The sequence below is a fragment of the Bos grunniens genome, chromosome 2 (genome assembly GCF_055505025.1).
Source record: "Bos grunniens cultivar Pamir isolate PY7600 chromosome 2, Bosgru_T2T1.0, whole genome shotgun sequence".
Lineage (NCBI taxonomy): Eukaryota > Metazoa > Chordata > Mammalia > Artiodactyla > Bovidae > Bos > Bos grunniens.
Genome location: NC_141166.1, coordinates 17,131,574 through 17,150,742, shown reverse-complemented (window position 1 = coordinate 17,150,742; position 19,169 = coordinate 17,131,574). Strand labels below are relative to the sequence as shown.

At 39.7% G+C, this 19,169-nt stretch overlaps 1 protein-coding gene and 1 non-coding gene across 7 annotated transcripts in view; both read left to right on the top strand.

Moving 5' to 3' along the window:
* DIS3L2 (DIS3 like 3'-5' exoribonuclease 2) overlaps window positions 1-19,169 on the top strand; it is a 356,275-nt gene that overhangs the window by 14,301 nt on the left and 322,805 nt on the right. The gene's annotated exons all lie outside the window — the stretch shown is intronic.
* On the top strand, window positions 3,685-3,818 carry LOC147377666 (small nucleolar RNA SNORA62/SNORA6 family). The gene has a single exon (XR_015153703.1). It is a non-coding gene; the product is annotated as a small nucleolar RNA SNORA62/SNORA6 family (small nucleolar RNA).

Below are 19,169 nucleotides of genomic sequence, written 5' to 3'. Positions count from 1 at the left end.
ACCTTAGATCCTCATCTCTATATCTGGCTTGGGCTTGTTCCAAGTACTTAAAGCTTTGGAGAATTGGAAAATAGGTTTGAATCTGCTTTCTAGAATCTTTGGGTTCTCAAGTGAAGTGTGGACTGGATACTGAGGAAGAGCAAATCAGAGAAAGATAAACACAATACTTAATGGGGGAGAACTGGTAATATGTTGTTTTGGAGAAGCTTATTAGAGGTACATAGTCTTTATATTCCTGGGGGAAAAATTTAAGTAGTAAAAAATAGTTGCAAATGACTTATGTAAACGATTTAAAAGTATATATAAATAGAACAAAATTCTTTTTTACAAAATTTTCTAATTGATTATTCAGTTCAGTTCAGTCGCTCAGTCATGCCCAACTCTTTGCTACCCCATGGAAATTGATTATTAGTGGAATATAATAAAAAGACTGTTGACTTTTATATACAGATCTTCCTTATGTTGGGATCCTTGTTCAGTCACTAAGTCACATCCCACTCTTTGAGATCCCATGGACTGCAGCACACCAGGCTCCTCTGTCCTCTACTATCTCTTGGAGTTTGCTCAAATTCATGTCCATTGAGTTGGTGATGCTCTTCCAACCATCTGATCCTCTGGCATCCCCTTCTCCTGCCGTCTATCTTTCCCAGCATCAGGGTCTTTTCCAATGAGCCGGCTGTTTACATCAGGTGGCCAAAGTATTGGAGTTTCAGCTTCAGTCCTTCCAATGAATATTCAGAGTTGATTTTCTTTAAAATTTAGTGGTCTGATCTCCTTGCAGTCCAAGGGACTCTCAAGAGTCTTCCCCAGCACCACAATTCAAAAGCATCAGTTCTTTGGTACTCAGCCTTCTTTATGGTCCAATCCTCACATCCATACGTGACTACTGGAAAAATCATAGCTTTGACTAGATGGACCTTTGTTGACAAAGTGATGTCTCTGCTTTTTTAATACCCTGTCAAGGTTTGTCATGGCTTTTCCTTCAAGGGGCAAGTGTCTTTTAAAAAATTTCATGGCTGCAGTCACTAGATGCAATGCTTTTGGAGCCCAAGAAAATAAACTTTGTCACTGCTTCCACTTTTTACCCTTCTATTTGCCATGAAGTGATGAGACTGGATGCCATCATCTTAGTTTTTTGAATGTTCAATTTCAAGCCAACTTTTTTACTCTTATCTTTCACCCTCATCAAGAGGCTCTTCAGTTCATCTTCACTTTCTGCCATTAGAGTGGTATCATCTGGGATTACTTCTCAAATCAGTGAACCAGTGAACTTGCTTAGTCGTGATCAACCCTTTGTAATCCCATGGACTGTAGCCTACCATGCTCCTCCATCCATGGAATTTTCCAGGCAAGAGTACTGAAGTGGGTTGCCATTTCCTTCTCCATTATTACACCTAACCTACCTAACTGGGCTTTCCTTGTGGCTCAGTTGGTAAAGAATCTGACCCCAGTTTGGTTCCTGGGTCGGGAAGATGCCCTGGAGAAAGGGAAAGGCTACCCACGAAGTATTCTGGCCTGGAGAATTCCATGGACTGTATAGTCCATGGGGTCAAAAAGAGTTGGACACAACTGAGCGACTTTCACTTAATTTCACTTAACCTACCTAACATCATAGCATAGCCTTGCCACCTTAAACACGTTCAGAACACTTATATTAGCCTTCAGTGGTGCAGAATCATCTAACACAAAGTCTATTTTATAATAAAGTGTTGACTAGCTCATGAAATTTATTGACTGCTGTACTGAAAGTGAAGAACAGAAGGGTTGTCTGGGTCCAGAATGATTGTAAGTGTATCAGTTGGTCACCCTTCTAAGGGTGTGGATGACTGCTTGCTGCAGCTCAGCAGCAAGCATCACAGTAGATCATCTCCCATATATGACTAGCCTAGGAAAAGACCAAAATTCGAAGTAGAGTTTCTACAGGAACTCTCTGTGTGTCGCTTTCAACCGTTGTAAAGTTGAAAAACCCTCAGTCAGTTCCAGATAACAACCATCTGTGTTGTATTTGGACACTACTGAACTCATATTGTAATACTTTATCACTTGATTATGTTGGATTTTCTAGGTAGACGATGATTTCATTTATAATTGATCATTTTGTCTCTTTTCTAATATTTATATTATCCTTTTTGTCATATGGCAGCAACTAGCTTCTTTAGAACAATACTGAATAACTATTATAGCTGGCAGCCTTTTCCTGTTCTCAGAATGCCTCTAGTGCTTTACCATTATCCATGAATTATTTTCTGGCTGTTTGTCATTTTAACTTTTATCCTTTTTAAACTTTACTTTTAAATTAGGCTCTTTATTTTGAGATACTTGTGGAATCACATGCAGTTGTAAGAGAGATCCTGTGTGCATTTCACCGAGTTTCCTCTTGTTGAGCTATAGTATATCACAACTTGGAAATTAATTATCAATACAACTCACCCATCTTATTGCAATTTTACCAGTTTTATTTGTACTCTGTGTGTGTATTTCATTCTGTCACATCTGTAGATTTGTATGATTACCACCACAGTCAAGACCGAGAATAATCCCTTCCCGAGGATCTCTTGTCTTGCACTTTCATAGCCGTAGTTGTTTCCCTTGCTCTCTGCCTCCCTGAACCCTGGCAGCCACTAAACTCTGTCTCTCTAATTTGTTGTTTCAAGAATGCATTGTACATGGGACGAGATACGTAGTACATAACCTCTGAGACTGACTTTTTTCACTCAAAATAGTTCCTTTGTGATTTCTCCAGGTTGTTGCATGTATCAAGAGTTTGTTCCTTTTTACTGCTGAGCAGTATTCCATGGCATGGATGTACCATCACTTGTTTAACCATTCACCTGTGGAAGGGCAGCTGGGTTGTTTTCAGTGTTTGGCTGTCATGAATAAAGTTGCTATAAACATGCATAAGCAGGTTTTTGTGTGAACCTAAGTTTTCAGTTCTCTGGGATAAATGCCCAAGAGTGCATATACCCTTTTTGTGCTTGCTCACCCTCCCTCTCTCTCATCCTCTACACACACATGCACAGGCACACACACATATATAAAATAAAAATTTTCTTGAGCTTCTTGAGGTTATTGTGCATGATTGCACACGATTACTCCTAAATACTTCAATGAGTATTTTCCAAGTGTAGGGATATTTTTTATACACCTAAAGAAGAGTTATCAACTTAGTTCATTTAACACTGATACAGCTTTGATCATCAGTTCAGTTCAGTTGCTCAGTAGTGTCCGACTCTATGCAACCCCATGGACTGCCGCACGCCAGGCCTCCCTATGCATCAGCAACTCCTGGAGTTTACTCATATATGCCCTCTATTACAAGTTGTCAGTTGATCCAGTAAAGTCTCTTTCAGCATCTTTCCCCCTCGAGGACAGGATCTGTTGAGGGATCACACGTGGTATTTACTTGTCGTGTTTCTTATGTCTCCTTTAATCTAGAACAGTTCTGTAGTCTTCTTTGTCTTTTATGACATGATAGTTTTTGAAGAAGACAGCCTTTTTTTCTTTTTAAATATAACGTTCCTCATCTGGTTTGTCTGGTGTTTCCTCATAATTAGATTCAAATTATGTATTAATTTGGTCTGAATGCTACATAAGAGGTGTTGCTTCCTTGAGATCTTATCATATCAGAAGAAAATTTCTTTTTAGTCCTAGTTACTAAGAAGTCTTAATTAAGAATGGGAGTTGGGTGCACATTGTTAGAGCTTGGAGTTGAGGCTGTTGGCTGGCCAATGAATTCACAGACGTAGGTCATGTACTGTATGAGTGGCAAGAGTGACTGGCCCAGAGAGTGGAGTTTGATAGTAATCCTTGCTCCAACTAGAAAGAAAATGAAATGGGTGTTGGACTTGATCAGTGCCTTTTGTCTTTTAGCTTGATGATAGCTTGATTCCATTGCGTTTATTTAATTTACTGTATAGTGAATATGTTAACAGATTTCTTAATGTTAAAATAAACATTCTATACCGTGCATGCATGGAATTTAATTTTTAACATTTAAATGTTGGATAGATTTTTTATTTTATTTTGGGTTTTGCATTTATGTTTGTAACAAAAATTCTTATGTAATTCTGTATGTGAAAGAGTGTGTGTTCTTTCTTTGTCACATTTGGTATCTAGTTTATTATTTATCCTTAGAGCATAAATCCAAAAATTTTTTTAAACCCCTCTCTCTCCCCAGCAGTTTAAATAACACTGAAATTACCTGTCTTTGAAACTATCTGAACCCGATGCATTTCGGGGAGGGCTTGTGGGTCTTTGGCAGCATTTTCTAGTTTCTTTTCTGGTTAAAGATCTATATAGGTTTTTACCTCTTCTTGGGCTTCCCTAATAGCTCAGTGGTAAAGAATCCTCCTGCAGTGCAGTAGTCGCAAAAGTTAATGTGGTTCCATCTCTGGGTTGGGAAGATCCCCTGGAGGAGGAAATGGCAACCCACTCCAGTATTCTTTCCTGGAAAATTCCATGGGTAGAGGAGCCTAGTGGTCTACAGTCCATGGGGTTGCAAAGAATTGGACATGACTGAGCAGAGCAGAGCCTCCCTGAGGGGACTTCATCTACAGAAGTGATCAACTCCGCTCCGTGTAGCTACCCAACGCTTTGCTCTTTTGTGACTATAGTTACATCTACTGAAACTATTTTTGCTTATGTCTTTTTCTATTATTTTCTGTGGTCTTTTAAGGGCAGACTCTGTGTCATCTTTGCATATAATGTTAGCACACTGCTTGGCTCCATAGATTCTCAGATCCTTGTTGAATGAGTACAAGGTGTATTTAGAGGACTGTGAGAAAATTAGTTGAAACAGAAGGTTCTTACAGGAGTATGCAGGATGTTGAGCCAGGATGGACCAGCAGAGATGATGGAGCAATTTGAGTGTTTGGCTGAGGAGTTCGGATTCTGTCTTTAATTACAAGACAGGTAGAGGACAGAGGCAAGAGGAGAGAAGGTCATTTATTATTGTTGTGCTAAAGAGACTGGTTAAAATTTCATTATAGTATTAAAATTATTTTTAGATTTTTAAAATCTGTTTGTGTGGGTGCTGGTTTATCAAATAAAGATTGCTGCCAAGGTGAAATAAATAAAAAGCTTTACATTAATAATGTGTGCTTAGTTTGCGACCTCATGGACTGTAGTGCACCAGGCTCCTTTGTCCATAGGGATTCTCCAGGCAAAAATATTGGAGTGGGTTGCCATGCCCTCCTCCAAAGGATCTTCCCAACCCAGGGATCGAACCCAAGTCTCCCGCATTGCAGGCAGATGCTTTATTGTCTGCGCCACCAGGGAAGCCCATGAATACTGGAGTGGGTAGTCTGTCCCTTCTCCAGGGAAACTTTCTGACCCAGGAATCAAAACAGAGTCTCCTGCATTGTGGGTGGATTCTCTCCTAGCTGAGCTACCGGGGAATGCTTATTGAGTGCTTACTGTCTGCCAGTTACTGCTCTGAGAACTTTGCAAATATTACCTCATTTAATACTCAAGACAGCTGCACATGCTAGGTTTTATTACTGCCCGTTTTAGATGGGGAAACAGGCACGGAGACATTAAGTGACTTGCCGAAAGCCACAACTTTTAAGTGGTAGAAGAGGATTCAAACCTGGGCTCTTTGGCTTCAGAAGTCTTTTAACCACTAAATTCTACTTTCTTCTATTAGCCTTTTAGCCTATTCTAGTAGTACTCAGCCCTCTGGAAACTGGCATTTTAACCTTAAATTAAGAACCAGGGAACCATTCTCTGTGTTAACTGACATAAGCAAGTATTATTTGACTTGTTTTTCAATAGATGATCTATTTAGTAATAATTTAAATATTTCATCTGTTGCTTCAAGTGAGAACTAAAATTGAGCCTATTCTGCATCTGATTAGCATTTGTTACTTTTTGAAAATATTAAATATTTGAAATGAAGTTCTAAATATCTAACAGCTGGTTGTCATAGCAAGTTAGAAGTGAGTGTTCAGAGGAAACCCCGTTAAGTTGTCTGGCCCTTGTCCTTCAGGCCAGGTAAGAATTGTTCCAGCATAATGTTCTTCAGTGCTTGGGCTAGTCTTTGTTAATTGTCTCAAAGAAAGAGCTCCACTCTCTCTGAAGGAAGGTAATTTCCTGATCTCCGATCTGTCTGGGAGTTTTTCTTTGTAATGTGCTTTGTTCTTTTTAAGGTCACTACCATCTGAAGTAGTTCAAAATACATGTGTGTGGGTTTGCCAAGATTACAGTTGCCGTGGGAATCATAACTTTGGAATTCCTCACATCTGGATTAATGCCGTGTACACAGAGGCTCTGTGTGAATATAGGTTTCCTATTTTATGTGAATCTGAAAGTAGCAAGGTCTTGATAGTGGAGCTTCCCCTAAGTGACAAGTTGAACTCTCATAGCTGAAGTTTTAAAGTAACCCCAAGATCCTGAACTTTGCTGTGGAGCTGCTGTCACGTGTTCTGCTCATCTGCTGGGAAGGCTTATGTCAGTGCTGGGAAACTCAAGCTCTGGAGTGGAAGTGGAGGCCTGGCTTATTTCCTGATACCTGTAGACTTTAGGTTTGTTTTGTCTCCCTGAGAAGCAAGGATTCCAGTGCTGCTGTTTTGAGTTCTGTTTTTGAAGCAGTGATAAGGAAGGCCGCAGGTCTGTCTTTGTTGTGTTTCAGTATTTTTGGAATTGTTTCAGTTATTTGTTTTCTTGGATTGTCCTGTTTCTTTGCTATCTACCTGAAGTTATTACTTATTAAATCCATGGTGATGGTCTTATGAGTGGTAGAGGTTTTTATGTTGGAAACAGAGTTTTGAAAAGACTGCAAACCCTAGAGTCACCATCTTTCAAACTTACGTTGAATGGTGTGAACATGGAACATAGTTTCTCTACAAAAAGGAGGACTGGCAGCAGTTTGTCTTTGTAAGGCCTCTTTCAGGTCTCCTGGTACAGGGTGATCACCTGACAGACCAGATCCAAAGTCCACAGATTGGCTGCGTGTCATTAGAGTGCCCTTGTCTTTCTATCTGTGGTCTGCATTTTGTCTTAGTCATTTTGCTGTTAAGGATTTTAGGTCTGGTATTCTTCCAGGTGCCTGGAATGATGCTACAGTTCTTCTCTGTGACTTTGAGGGGATGGTGTGATTGCTTCTGAGTTTGCATGTCTTCTTCTGGAATGTCCTGTGAGATGCCATGGCGACCTTGTGTTGGAGGCAGGAGCATGGTCCTTAGTGAGACCTTATCTTCCCTGGGGCTGAATCTGTAGGTTCAGTTCAGTTCAGTTCAGTCAATCAGTTGTGTCTGACTCTTTGCGATCCCGTGGTCAATAGCACGCCAGGCTTCCCTGTCCATCACCAACTCCTGGAACTTCCTCAGACTTATGTCCATCCAGTCGGTGATGCCATCCAACCATGTCTGTAGGTAGAAAGTTCCAGATGTTTGTGGCTGCAGCCCTGAGAGTAGGCATTGGTGTAGCAACACCTTCCTGAGAAGAAAGTCAGATAGAACCGACATTAAAAAAGAGTAAAGAACTAATAGAAGCCAGGTTAATGTTAATCTCTTGTTTAACGTTTAAAAAAAAGTAGTTTTCATGGAAACTGGCATTTGAAATAAAATGAACCTAGGGATGTGAGAGTTGGACTGTGAAGAAAGCTGAGTGCCGAAGAATTGATGCTTTTGAAGTGTGGTGTTGGAGAAGACTCTTGAGAGTCCCTTGGACTGCAAGGAGATCCAACCAGTCCATTCAAAACGAGCTTGGTCCTGGGTGTTCTTTGGAAGGAATGATGCTAAAGCTGAAACTCCAGTACTTTGGCCACCTCATGTGAAGAGTTGACTCATTGGAAAAGACTCTGATGCTGGGAGGGATTGGGAACAGGAAAAAAGGGGACGACAGAGGATGAGATGGCTGGATGGCATCACTGACTCGATGGACGTGAGTCTGAGTGAACTCCGGGAGTTGGTGATGGACAGGGAGGCCTGGCGTGCTGTGATTCATGGGGTCACAAAGAGTCGGACACGACTGAGCAACTGAACTGAACATGTTAAACTATCTAATGTTAAAAACTCAAGAGGAAAAGCAGTATAGTTTCATTTACCTATGAAGTTAATCACCATTAGTTACTTTTTACTTCTAAAAGTTCTGTTTACTTCTTTTAAAATTTGTCTTTTTTAAGGGTCTTTTAGTTGTTTGTATTTTTTCTTTTATTTCTTTATGCACAATATAATTTTAAAATATTATGTCTTGTAATCTTTATGACGCCACATTCCTTTGCATCACATTTTTCTGTTTTTGATTTCTGGTTGTGGTGGCGCTCTTCCTCATGTGTTTTGTAAGCACTTTTCCGGCTTTTGACTGTGGGAATATTCTGAAGTGAGTAGTTGTGATGATTTTTTTGGTTCAGCCAGCGCCCTGGGACACTGCCAGCATGGGGTACCTGAAGTTAGTGCCTGTGTTTGGGGTTAGCATGACTACAATGCATGAGTGCAGGCCTGTGGTTATGAATCTTCTGGGGCAACTCTCCTTTGCTCCCATTTGGAGCCCAGGTCAAAACAGGCATATCTCTTGACTTTTTTTTTTTATCAGTAGGTGTATTTTTTTTCCAGTCTACCTTTTCACTGAGTTGGTTGCCCCTCAGTGGTCTTGATTTTTTGCATTGGGGCTAATCTCTGCTCGTCTATATTTCATATCTTCAGGGCTTTGTCTCCTTTCCCCCTTGTAGCTTTATAGGCCTTTGGGTTCTTGGTTCTGATACCAGGACATGCTCCCACGGTCTCTGTAGCCTCAGCGTCTACATATACTGGTTTCTACCTCTCATTTGATTTTTAGCTCCAGGGGATTTTCTTTTCTCTCTTGAGAGCTCAGCTGTGCTCTCAAGTCGGTAATATTTTGTTCAGCAGTTGTAGTAATTTGGTATCAGAAGATTTTTCAGAGAATATTGACTCCAATATGTTACCAGAAATAGACTGTTTCTGACACATCATTTGATAGATCGTAGATGTTGGGATAGGGACCTATTCCTGGTTCTTTTAGAACTGGTTCCCTGGGACAAAGGTTGTCATCTCTCAGGCGGGGCTATGGATGCGACCCTTGCTCTTCGAAGGAAGAAGCATGGACGTCTGTAGCACTTCTGTCTTGTCTGCCAAGGAGGTGGAGTCTCAGGAAGAGGTGGAATTTTCATCTGTGTGTCAAGTGCTAACACCAAGGTCAAGTGAGATCAAGTCTGAAAACTGACAGGATTTCACAATCTGGAGACCTTTGCCAGAACATTCTCCAAGGAATGGAGGGGAAGAAGCCTATTGTGTTTTTTTAATCTCTGGGAGGATTATCCTTAGTTCAGGCAATTCCTGTTTTTCTCAGAGAGAATGACTTCTTGTTTATCAGTATGTGGCTGTTTATTTTATAGTCTCTCATTTTAATTCTCTCTGGGTTCCAAACCTGCCTTAGATAGTTTATTTCTGTTTGTTATAAAAACTGGACTCAGCCGTAGAGTGTCAGACCTGTCTAGTGTGTACTTGTTCTGAAAACTTTCCTTTATGTCTCTTCAAATGAGGTAATCAGGATACAGAACTGCAGAGGTAAGAGCTGAGCTGAAATATTAAAGTAAGAGAAAGAAAATATGAATGAGGTTTTGCCATTTTTTGCATGAAGTTTCTGTTATGTGGAGTTTTCTAAAATAATTACAAAAAATTTCAAACATAGAAAAACTAGAAAGAGTAGTTCATCAGCCTTCATTTTTTACCAAAATCAAGAATTTTTTCACTTTTGCCTTATTCATTCATATTTTATATCTCTTTCCTTTAATGAAATATTTTCAAGAAATCTCTGATGTCGTTTATTCTATATACACATACATATACATATGCAATATGTAAATTGTCATACAGAGTCACGGTGCCATTATCACACCTGATACAGACTTGACAATTCTGTGGTATCATCTACTGTATTGAGAATATTAATGAGATCCGTTTTTAAAAGTTCTTTGAACATTCTGAGATTGTTTCTCCTTTGTTGTCTTTGCGCTTGTCATTCCCTCAGCCCAGAAGGCCATACGCTGAGACCTTCACATGGATTTTTTGTCATTCAGATCTTTGCTTGGAATTAACTTTTCACTCGAGGCTTTTTCTAATTGCTAGAGGTATAGTTGTGTCCTCTTTCCCCATCTCATTTGTTACTACCTCATCATTCTGTTTCACTGCCTTGTTGTCTGTTTACTTGTTTATTGTCTTCTCCATCCCCTAGATTATAAGTACTATGAGAGGAGAGACCTTGTCGGTCATGCATTTATTGCTCTGTGCTCAGGGCCTTACAAGGTCCCTAGGATATATTAAGTTGGTGCAAACATAACTGGGGTTTCAGACTGTGACTTTTAAATCACTTTCAAAAGCATCTTTAATAATTAAAATAAGAACCGTTGCAATCAACACATTTTTGCCAACAAGAACTAAGTGTGTTTATTCCTATAGCATAAAAATCTGTGCTTCGGGATTTAACAAACTCTTGGAAAGCGTTTTCTGTCTCCTGCTGGTTGTGGAAGTGGTTTCCCTGCAAAAGTTGTCGAAATGCTGGAAGAAGTGGTTGGCAAGAGGTCAGGTGAATACGGCCGATGAGGCAAAACTTCGTAGGCCAATTTGCTCAGCTTTTGAAGCGTTGACTGTGTGACGTGTGGTTGGGCGTTGTTGAGAAGAATTGGGCCCTTCCTGTTGACCAATGCTGCCTGCGGAGATTGCAGTTTTTGGTGCATCTCATCACTTGCTGAGCATACATCTCAGATGTAATGGTTTTGGTGGGATTCAGAAAACTGCAGTGGATCAGACTGGCAGCAGACCACCAAACAGTGACCATGAACCTTTTTTTGGTGCAACTTTGGCTTTGAGAAGTGCTTTGGAACTTCTTCTTGATCCAGTCACTGAGCTGGTCATCACTGGTTGTTGTATAAAATCCACTTTTCGTTGCACGTCACAATCTGATTGAGAAGTGATTCATTGTTGTTGCATAGAATAAGAGAAGATGACACTTCAAAACAATGATTTTTTTGATTTTTGGTCAGCTCATGAGGTACCCACTCACTGAGCTTTTTCACCTTCCAATTTGTTTCACATGCTGAATAACCGAAGAAATGGTCAATGTTGAGTTCTTCATCAACTTGTCCTCTAGTTCTAAGAGGAACAGCTTCGATGATCCTCTTAATTGGGTTGTCAACCTCCAATGGCTGGCCACTGTGCTCCTCATCTTCAAGGCTCTTGTCTCCTTTGCAGAACTTCTTGAACCAACCACCACTGCACTGTAGGTTCATTAGCAGTTCCAGAGCCAAATGTGTTGTTGTTGAGAGTTGTCTCTGCTGCTTTACGGCCCATTTTGAACTCAAATAAGAAAATCACTTGCATTTGCTTTTTGTCTAACATCATTTCCCTGAAAAAGTGAAAGGGAAAGTTGTTCAGTTGGGTCTGACTGTGCAACCCCATGGACTATATACATCCACGGAATTCTCCAGACTAGAATACCGGAGTGGGTAGCTGTTCTCTTCTCCAGGGGATCTTCCCAACCCAAGGATCGAACCCAGGTTTCCTGCATTGTAGGTGGATTCTTTACCGGCTGAGCCACAAGGGAAGCCCTAGTCTAAAATAATTATAAAATAAACATCAAGTAATAAATCATTAGCAAAAAAACATAAAGTGAGAAATGCACATTAAAATGATGCAGAACATAATCACATTTATTTAAGGATGTATTTCAGTATCAAATGGCAAAGTTCAACAATGCAAAATTGCAGTTACTTTTGCACCAACCTAATAGTAATAAAGTACATATTTAGCAACAGGTCAGCTATTAAGGAGATTCCAAAATTTTCTTAGTATTTTATAACCATTATCTCTTTGTACAACTGATTCTCATTCCAGAGCTTTTCTTTTCTCAAGAGCTTTAACCAACAGCTGTGTTTGCAGAAAGTGCTGGGTTGTTGTCCCTTTCAGGACATTCAATCTTTTAAATCCTCCAAATATTTTGTAAAATTTAAGTGAGTAAAGTCACTTCTGACCTGTTGAGAGGCAGTGTTTTTACTGACATAACTCTCATTTGAGATCACTTTATTAGAGCCTGCAGCTAATAAATCTCTTGGCCCACGTGAAACAGGATGGAATGATTTTCTAGAACACATATCCTTTAACTGATTATTTGAGCTTCTTTTATTAAGTATATCATTTGTATAATGTTAGGGAGTGCTTTTCAATTGATATATTCTTAGCTGTTGGCAATGTTCTTTAGCATGATAAAATTATAACTCAATAAACAAATATGGTTTTATAATTAAAAACTTGGATTATTTTTGAAGATGTGTAATTTTAGACCAACAGAAAAGATGCGAGAATAGTACAAAATATTACTCTCTACTCTTCACCAGATTCCTCAGCATTAATATCTTACTGCATTTAGTTTAATAGCCCTTCCCACTTTACCTTTGTTTGGAGCTATTTGAGAGTAACTTGCAGATAGTCAAAACATAGCCTTTCTCTTTTGTGACCATTATGCAAGGATCAAAATCAGGAAATTAACATTGATATAATGCCATTAGCTAGTTTATAGATCGTATTCACACGTCTTCAAGTTTCCCAATTCTGGATCACAAGTTGCAAAGAGTTGTCATGTGTCTTTAGTTTCCTTTAACTTGGGAATTTTTCCTTTAATGAATTTAACATTTCTGAAGGTTATAGACCAGTTATTTTGTAGCAGGTCCCTCAGTTTGGGTTTAATTGATGTTTCACAAGCGACATGTTTTTCTTAATGTGTCGTATCAGGAGGCATATGATATTGATTTGTCCCATTACAAGTGTTTACTTTGATCACTTGGTTAAAAGTGATCTTCCAGATTTCTCCACCATCAACATATGCTTTTCCTCCTTGTTTTCAATAAGTATCTTTGAGACTATTTTCAGACTATTTAATATTCTATTATTCCTGAAATTTTCATCCACTAGTTTTAACATCCATTGATGAATGTTAATTAATTATGATTATTACCAATGGTAATTTTCCAATTCCATCATTTTTTTCTACATTTACTATTTGGGGTTCTTAGGTAAGGAGAGCTTCCCCCATTTTATTTATTTACATATTTGTCTTTATCAGTATGAACTCATGGATTCTCATTTTATTTAATGGGTTATATATAATCTGTTATCATGTAAAATTTTTGATACTTAAAAGTTGTCATAATTTTGGCCAGTAGGAGACTTTTTAACTGCCTCCTGTGAACTTTTGACATGTCCCCCTCATTTTTTGAGTCTTTCCTTACTTTCTGGAACAACAAGACATTCTCGGCCAGGGCTTGGCAAACTTTTTCTGTAAGTAGCCAGATAGTAAATATTTTTGGCTTAGTGGGCCATACGGTCTCTGTTGAAATTACTTGACTCCACCCTCACAACAGGAAAGCAGCCATAGACAATTTATAAATGAATGAGCATGGCTGTGTTCCAATAAAACTTTATTTACAAAGACAGGTGGCTGATTGGATTTGGCCTGTGGGCTGTAGTTTGCCAACTTCTTTTCTAGGCTCACTTTGTTCTTTCCCTTCTGCAGTCTAAGAGTTGGCCCTTTTTCTAAGGAGCCTTGATTCTTTTCAACAGCGAATCATATTTAAACACTGAGACATGGACCCCAGATATGCTCATTGCTACTGGAATATCACTGATTCCTGGCCCTCTTAGAAGACAGGTAATATATGAATATATACATACATACTTGTATACATTTGTGTGTGGGTATGCAATACAGACATATATATTTGTATATTATAAACCACTGAATTACAGTGATAGTTCCAATTACATCTCTGTACTGTGGAGTTTATTCTAGCCTTTCTACTTTCTATGTTTCTTTCTCCAACATTGAAACACCTCGCTCTTATTATCTGTAATAGTACCAACAAGTAAACAAATATTTAGTTATTTGTTCAAGCCTAGACTACACAGAGGAGAAGGCAATGGCACCCCACTCCAGTACTCTTGCCTGGAAAATCCCATGGATGGAAGAGCCTGGTAGGCTGCAGTCCATGGGGTCGCTAAGAGTCGGACACGACTGAGCGACTTCCCTTTCACTCTTCACTTTCCTGCATTGGAGAAGGAAATGGCAACCCACTCCAGTGTTCTTGCCTAGAGAATCCCAGGGACGGGGGAGCCTGGTGGGCTTCTGTCTATGGGGTTGCACAGAGTCGGACACAACTGAAGCGACTTAGCAGCAGCAGCAGACTACACAGAAAGTAGAGTTGCTAACTCATATCTCTGTGAAAAACTAATCTATGATTAGAATTTAATTCTCATTTACCCTTCTTTTTTGTCTTCAGCCTTAGGGCTTAGTTAAATAATATGCTTAAAAGTTACTTGGGTTAGTTTTGTCCCTCAATTCCTTTATTATGTTGTTTATTTTTCATTTTAAATATAGTAAGGATCACTTGTTTTTATTTGTACTGCATTTTAGCTATTTCCCCCATTCTTATTTTATTTTATGTTGCTTTTTTTTTTTGAGTACGTGAAACATGAGTATGATTTCAAAAGTTAGAATATACAAGAAGGCATATGCAGTAAAGTGTTAACATTGATTTCTTTTAGTGAGAAAAGAAATTCCAGTTCCTACTTTTCTCCTTTTTACCCTGTTCTCACCTACCCCCTGTAGTTATCTAGTCTCACTAGTTCTAATTTATTATTTTGTGTGTCTTTTTGCACAAATGAGCATATGTTTGTGTGTAATTTTTGTTTTTCCTTCTTTTTTATATATATAAAAGGAAGCATACCGTGCTTATAATCTGTCCTGTAATTAATTCACAAACTCATAAGTTGATGAAAGTATAACACTTGCGTGTGGAGAAATGAGTGACTTCAGCTGAATCAAGTTACTGCAGGAGTGAGTGGGGACTTCATCTGGTTATGGTCAAGTTGACCCAAGAACAGGAAGCAGACTGGATTCACTCAGACTTTCTGCTTTAGGTTAAAAAGACAATAGTGATTTTGGTAGCAGGGATCTTCATATCATTCTCTCTCTTGAGACTATTCTGATCTACTCTCTTGTCCTCCAGTCTAGCAGTTGCCCTCTATACCTAGTGCATTTGTGATCCTGGAGCCTCCTCTCTCTGTCATCCTGGGCTTTGTACTTCTTTTGTGCTGTGTTTCTTCCTTATTGTATCCCATGTCATCCTTTTCCTTAGTTTACTTTGTCATTTTGTGGAACATACCCTTTTTTAGCTTCATAAGAAAAAAATACATGAATTTTTTTAGATCTATACTTCTGAATGTCTTTTATTCTACTCCCCCATATTTGATTTTTAGTTTGACTGCATATAGAATTCTAGGTTAGAAATAATCTTCCTTAAATTTTTTTTAGTATTTTATTGAGATCTAATTTATGTACATTAAATATTTCTAATACTTAACAGTTTTTTGTGAGGATCTAGTTTTTGCTCTGGTATCCCTTACCTTCAGTCTGAAGAACTTCCTTTGGTGTTTCTTGTAGTACAGTTATGCTGGTGATGGATTTCCTTGGTTCCCCTTTATCTGAAAATTGTCTTTATTTTGTGTTCATTCTGAAGAATATTTTTAATGGATGTAGAATTCAGGTTCGATAGTTTTTTCTTTCAGCTCTTTAAAAATGTTGTCCTGTTGTCTTCTGGCTATCATGAAAGAAGATGATGTGTGCTATGTCACTTCAGTTGTGTCCGACTCTGTGCGACCATATGGACTATAGTCTGCCAGGTTCCTCTGTCCATGGGATTTCCCAGGCAAGAAATACTAGAGTGGGTTGCCATTTCCTTCTCCAGGGGATCTTCCCAACCCAGGGATTGAACCCAAGTCTCTTAGGTCTCCTGCATTGGCAGGCGGATTCTTTACCTGTAGTGTCACCTGAGAAGCCCCTAGAAGATGATAAGAAGATGTTTTACAAGTGTTGACAGTGTTCCGCTGTCTTCTGGATGGCTTGAAAGAAGACAGTAAGAAAGGATAAGAGGAAATTCCCTGGTGGTCCAGTGGTTGGGACAATAAGCACTCACTGCTGAGGGCCTGGGTTCAATCCCTGGTCTCAGAAACCAGATCACAACAGATCAGATCAGTCGCTCAGTCGTGTCCAACTCTTTGCGACCCCATGAATTGCAGCACGCCAGGCCTCCCTGTCCATCACCAACTCCCAGAGTTCACTCAGACTCACCTCCATCGAGTCGGTGATGCCATCCAGCCATCTCATCCTCTGTCGTCCCCTTCTCCTCCTGCCCCCAATCCCTCCCAGTGTCAGAGTCTTTTCCAGTGAGTCAACTCTTCACATGAGGTGGCCAAAGTACTGGAGTTTCAGCTTTAGCATCATTCCTTCCAAAGAAATCCCAAGGCTGATCTCCTTCAGAATGGACTGATTGGATCTCCTTGCAGTCCAAGGGACTCTCAAGAGTCTTCTCCAACACCACAGTTCAAAAGCATCAATTCTTTGGCGCTCAGGTCTCAGAAATAGGATCCCACAAACTGTGTGTCATGGCCAAAAGAAAAAAAAAAAAGGAAATCTGCTGCCATTTGAATGTATTCCCTTCTGTGTAGTGTACCATTTTCCTTTGCTTGTTTTAGATTTTGTCCGTATCTTTGGTTTTTAGCAGTTTGATTATGATGAGTCTATATGTAGTTTTCTTTGAAGTTTTCCTTTTTGGAGTTCATTGAGCTTCTGAAAGAGATGGGAATACTAGACCACCTGATCTACCTCTTGAGAAATCTGTATGCAGGTCAGGAAGCAACAGTTAGAACTGGACATGGAACAACAGGCTGGTTCCAAATAGGGAAAGGAGTATGTCAAGGCTGTATATTGTCACCCTGCTTATTTAATTTCTATGCAGAGTACATCATGAGAAACGCTGGGCTGGAAGAAGCACAAGCTGGAATCAAGATTGCCGGGAGAAATATCAATAACCTCAGATATGCAGATGACACCACCCTTATGGCAGAAAGTGAAGAAGAACTAAAGAGCCTCTTGATGAAAGTGAAAGAGGAGAGTGAAAAAGTTGGCTTAAAGCTCAACATTCAGAAAACGAAGATCAGGGCATCTGGTCCCATCACTTCATGGCAAATAAATGGGGAGACAGTGGAAACAGTGTCAGACTTTATTTTTGGGGGCTCCAAAATCACTGCCGATGGTAACTCAGCCATGAAATTAAAAGATGCTTTCTCCTTGGAAGGAAAGTTATGACCAATCTAGACAGCATACTGAAAAGCAGAGACATTACTTTGCCAACAAAGGTCCGTCTAGTCAAGGCTATGGTTTTTCCAGTGGTCATGTATGGATGTGAGAGTTGGACTATAAAGAAAGCTGAGTGCCGAAGAATTGATGCCTTTGAAGTATGGTGTTGGAGAAGACTCTTGAGAGTCCCTTGGACTGCAAGGAGATCCAACCAGTCCATCCTAAAGGTGATCAGTCCTGGGTGTTCACTGGAAGGACTGATGTTGAAGCTGAAACTCCAATACTTTGGCCACCTGATGTGAAGAGCTGACTCATTTGAAAAGACCCTGACCTAGATAGCATACTGAAAAGCAGAGACATTGCTTTGCCAACAAAGGTCCGTCTAGTCAAGGCTATGGTTTTTCCAGTGGTCATGTATGGATGTGAGAGTTGGACTGTGAAGAAAGCTGAGTGCCGAAGAATTGATGCTTTTGAAGTGTGGTGTTGGAGAAGACTCTTGAGAGTCCCTTGGACTGCAAGGAGATCCAACCAGTCCATTCTGAAGGAGATCAGTCTTGGGATTTCTTTGGAAGGAATGATGCTAAAGCTGAAACTCCAGTACTTTGGCCACCTCATGCAAAGGTTGACTCATCGGAAAAGACTCTGATGCTGGGAGGGATTGGGGGCAGGAGGAGAAGGGGACGACAGAGGATGAGATGGCTGGATGGTATCACCGATTCGATGGACGTGAGTCTGAGTGAACTCTGGGAGTTGGTGATGGACAGGGAGGCCTGGTGTGCTGTGATTCATGGGGTTGCGAAGAGTTGGACACGACTGAGTGACTGAACTGAACTGAACTGAACTGATGCTGGGAAAGATTGAGGGCAGGAGGAGAAGGGGACGACAGAGGATGAGATGGTTGGATGGCATCACTGACTCGATAGACATGAGTTTGTGTAAACTCCGGGAGTTGGTGATGGACAGGGAGGCCTGGCGTGCTGTGGTCCATGGGGTTGCAAAGAGTCAGACATGACTGAGTGACTGAACTGAACTGAGCTTCTTGAATCTATATATTTATGTCTTTTACACCAAATCTGGGATGTTTTGGTCAACATTTATTCTAGTTTTTTGGACTCATTCTCCATCTTTTGAAACTCCCAAGTACCTGCATGTTTGGTCTTTTAACATTATCCCTTAAGTCCATAAGACTCTGTTCATCTCTTTGTTCAATTTTTTTCCTCTATTTTTCAGATTGTATTATATGTATTAGTAAATTTAAGCTCATTGATTTTTTAATTATTATCTCTGTTTTGCTATTAAGATTATCCACTGAATTTTTAGTCTCAGCTATTGTATTTTTCTGTTTTAAAATTTCCATTTTTAAAGTAAATTTTATTTCTCTGTTGAGATTTTTCTATCATTTTATTCATTCACATGTCTTTTCCTTTACCTCAGAAAGCATAGTATTCATGGCTGGCTTAAAGTCCTTGTCTTTAATTCTAACCTCTGTGTCATTTGGAGATTGGCATGTATTAATCTTTTTCAGTTTAGAATAGGTCAGATTTTCTGGGCTCCTTATATGCTTTTTGATGTGGTTACCATGGGCTTCATCTATGATGACTTATAACTATACCTACTTGTTTTAAACTGATAGTCATATTAGTTCAGACACATTCTAAAAGATCTTCTATTTTTACTCCTCTCCGCCATATTTCATGTTTTTAATGTTTTAAACATTAAACATTTTAATGTTTATCCTTTGCTGTTTATTATAGTTATGTGTGCGTGCTAAGTCGCTTCAGTGGTGTCTAACTCTTTGCAACCCTATGGACGGTAGCCCTCCAGGCTCCTCTGTCCATGATTCTCCAGGCAAGAATACTGGAGTGGGTTGCCATGTCTTCCTCCAGGGGATCCTCCCAACCCAGGGATTGAACCCATGACTCTTACACCTCCTCCATTGGCAGGTGAGTTCTTTACCACTAGCACCATCTGGGAAGCTCTATTATAGTTGCTTTAAAATATTTTTATAAATATTTTAAGCTCTA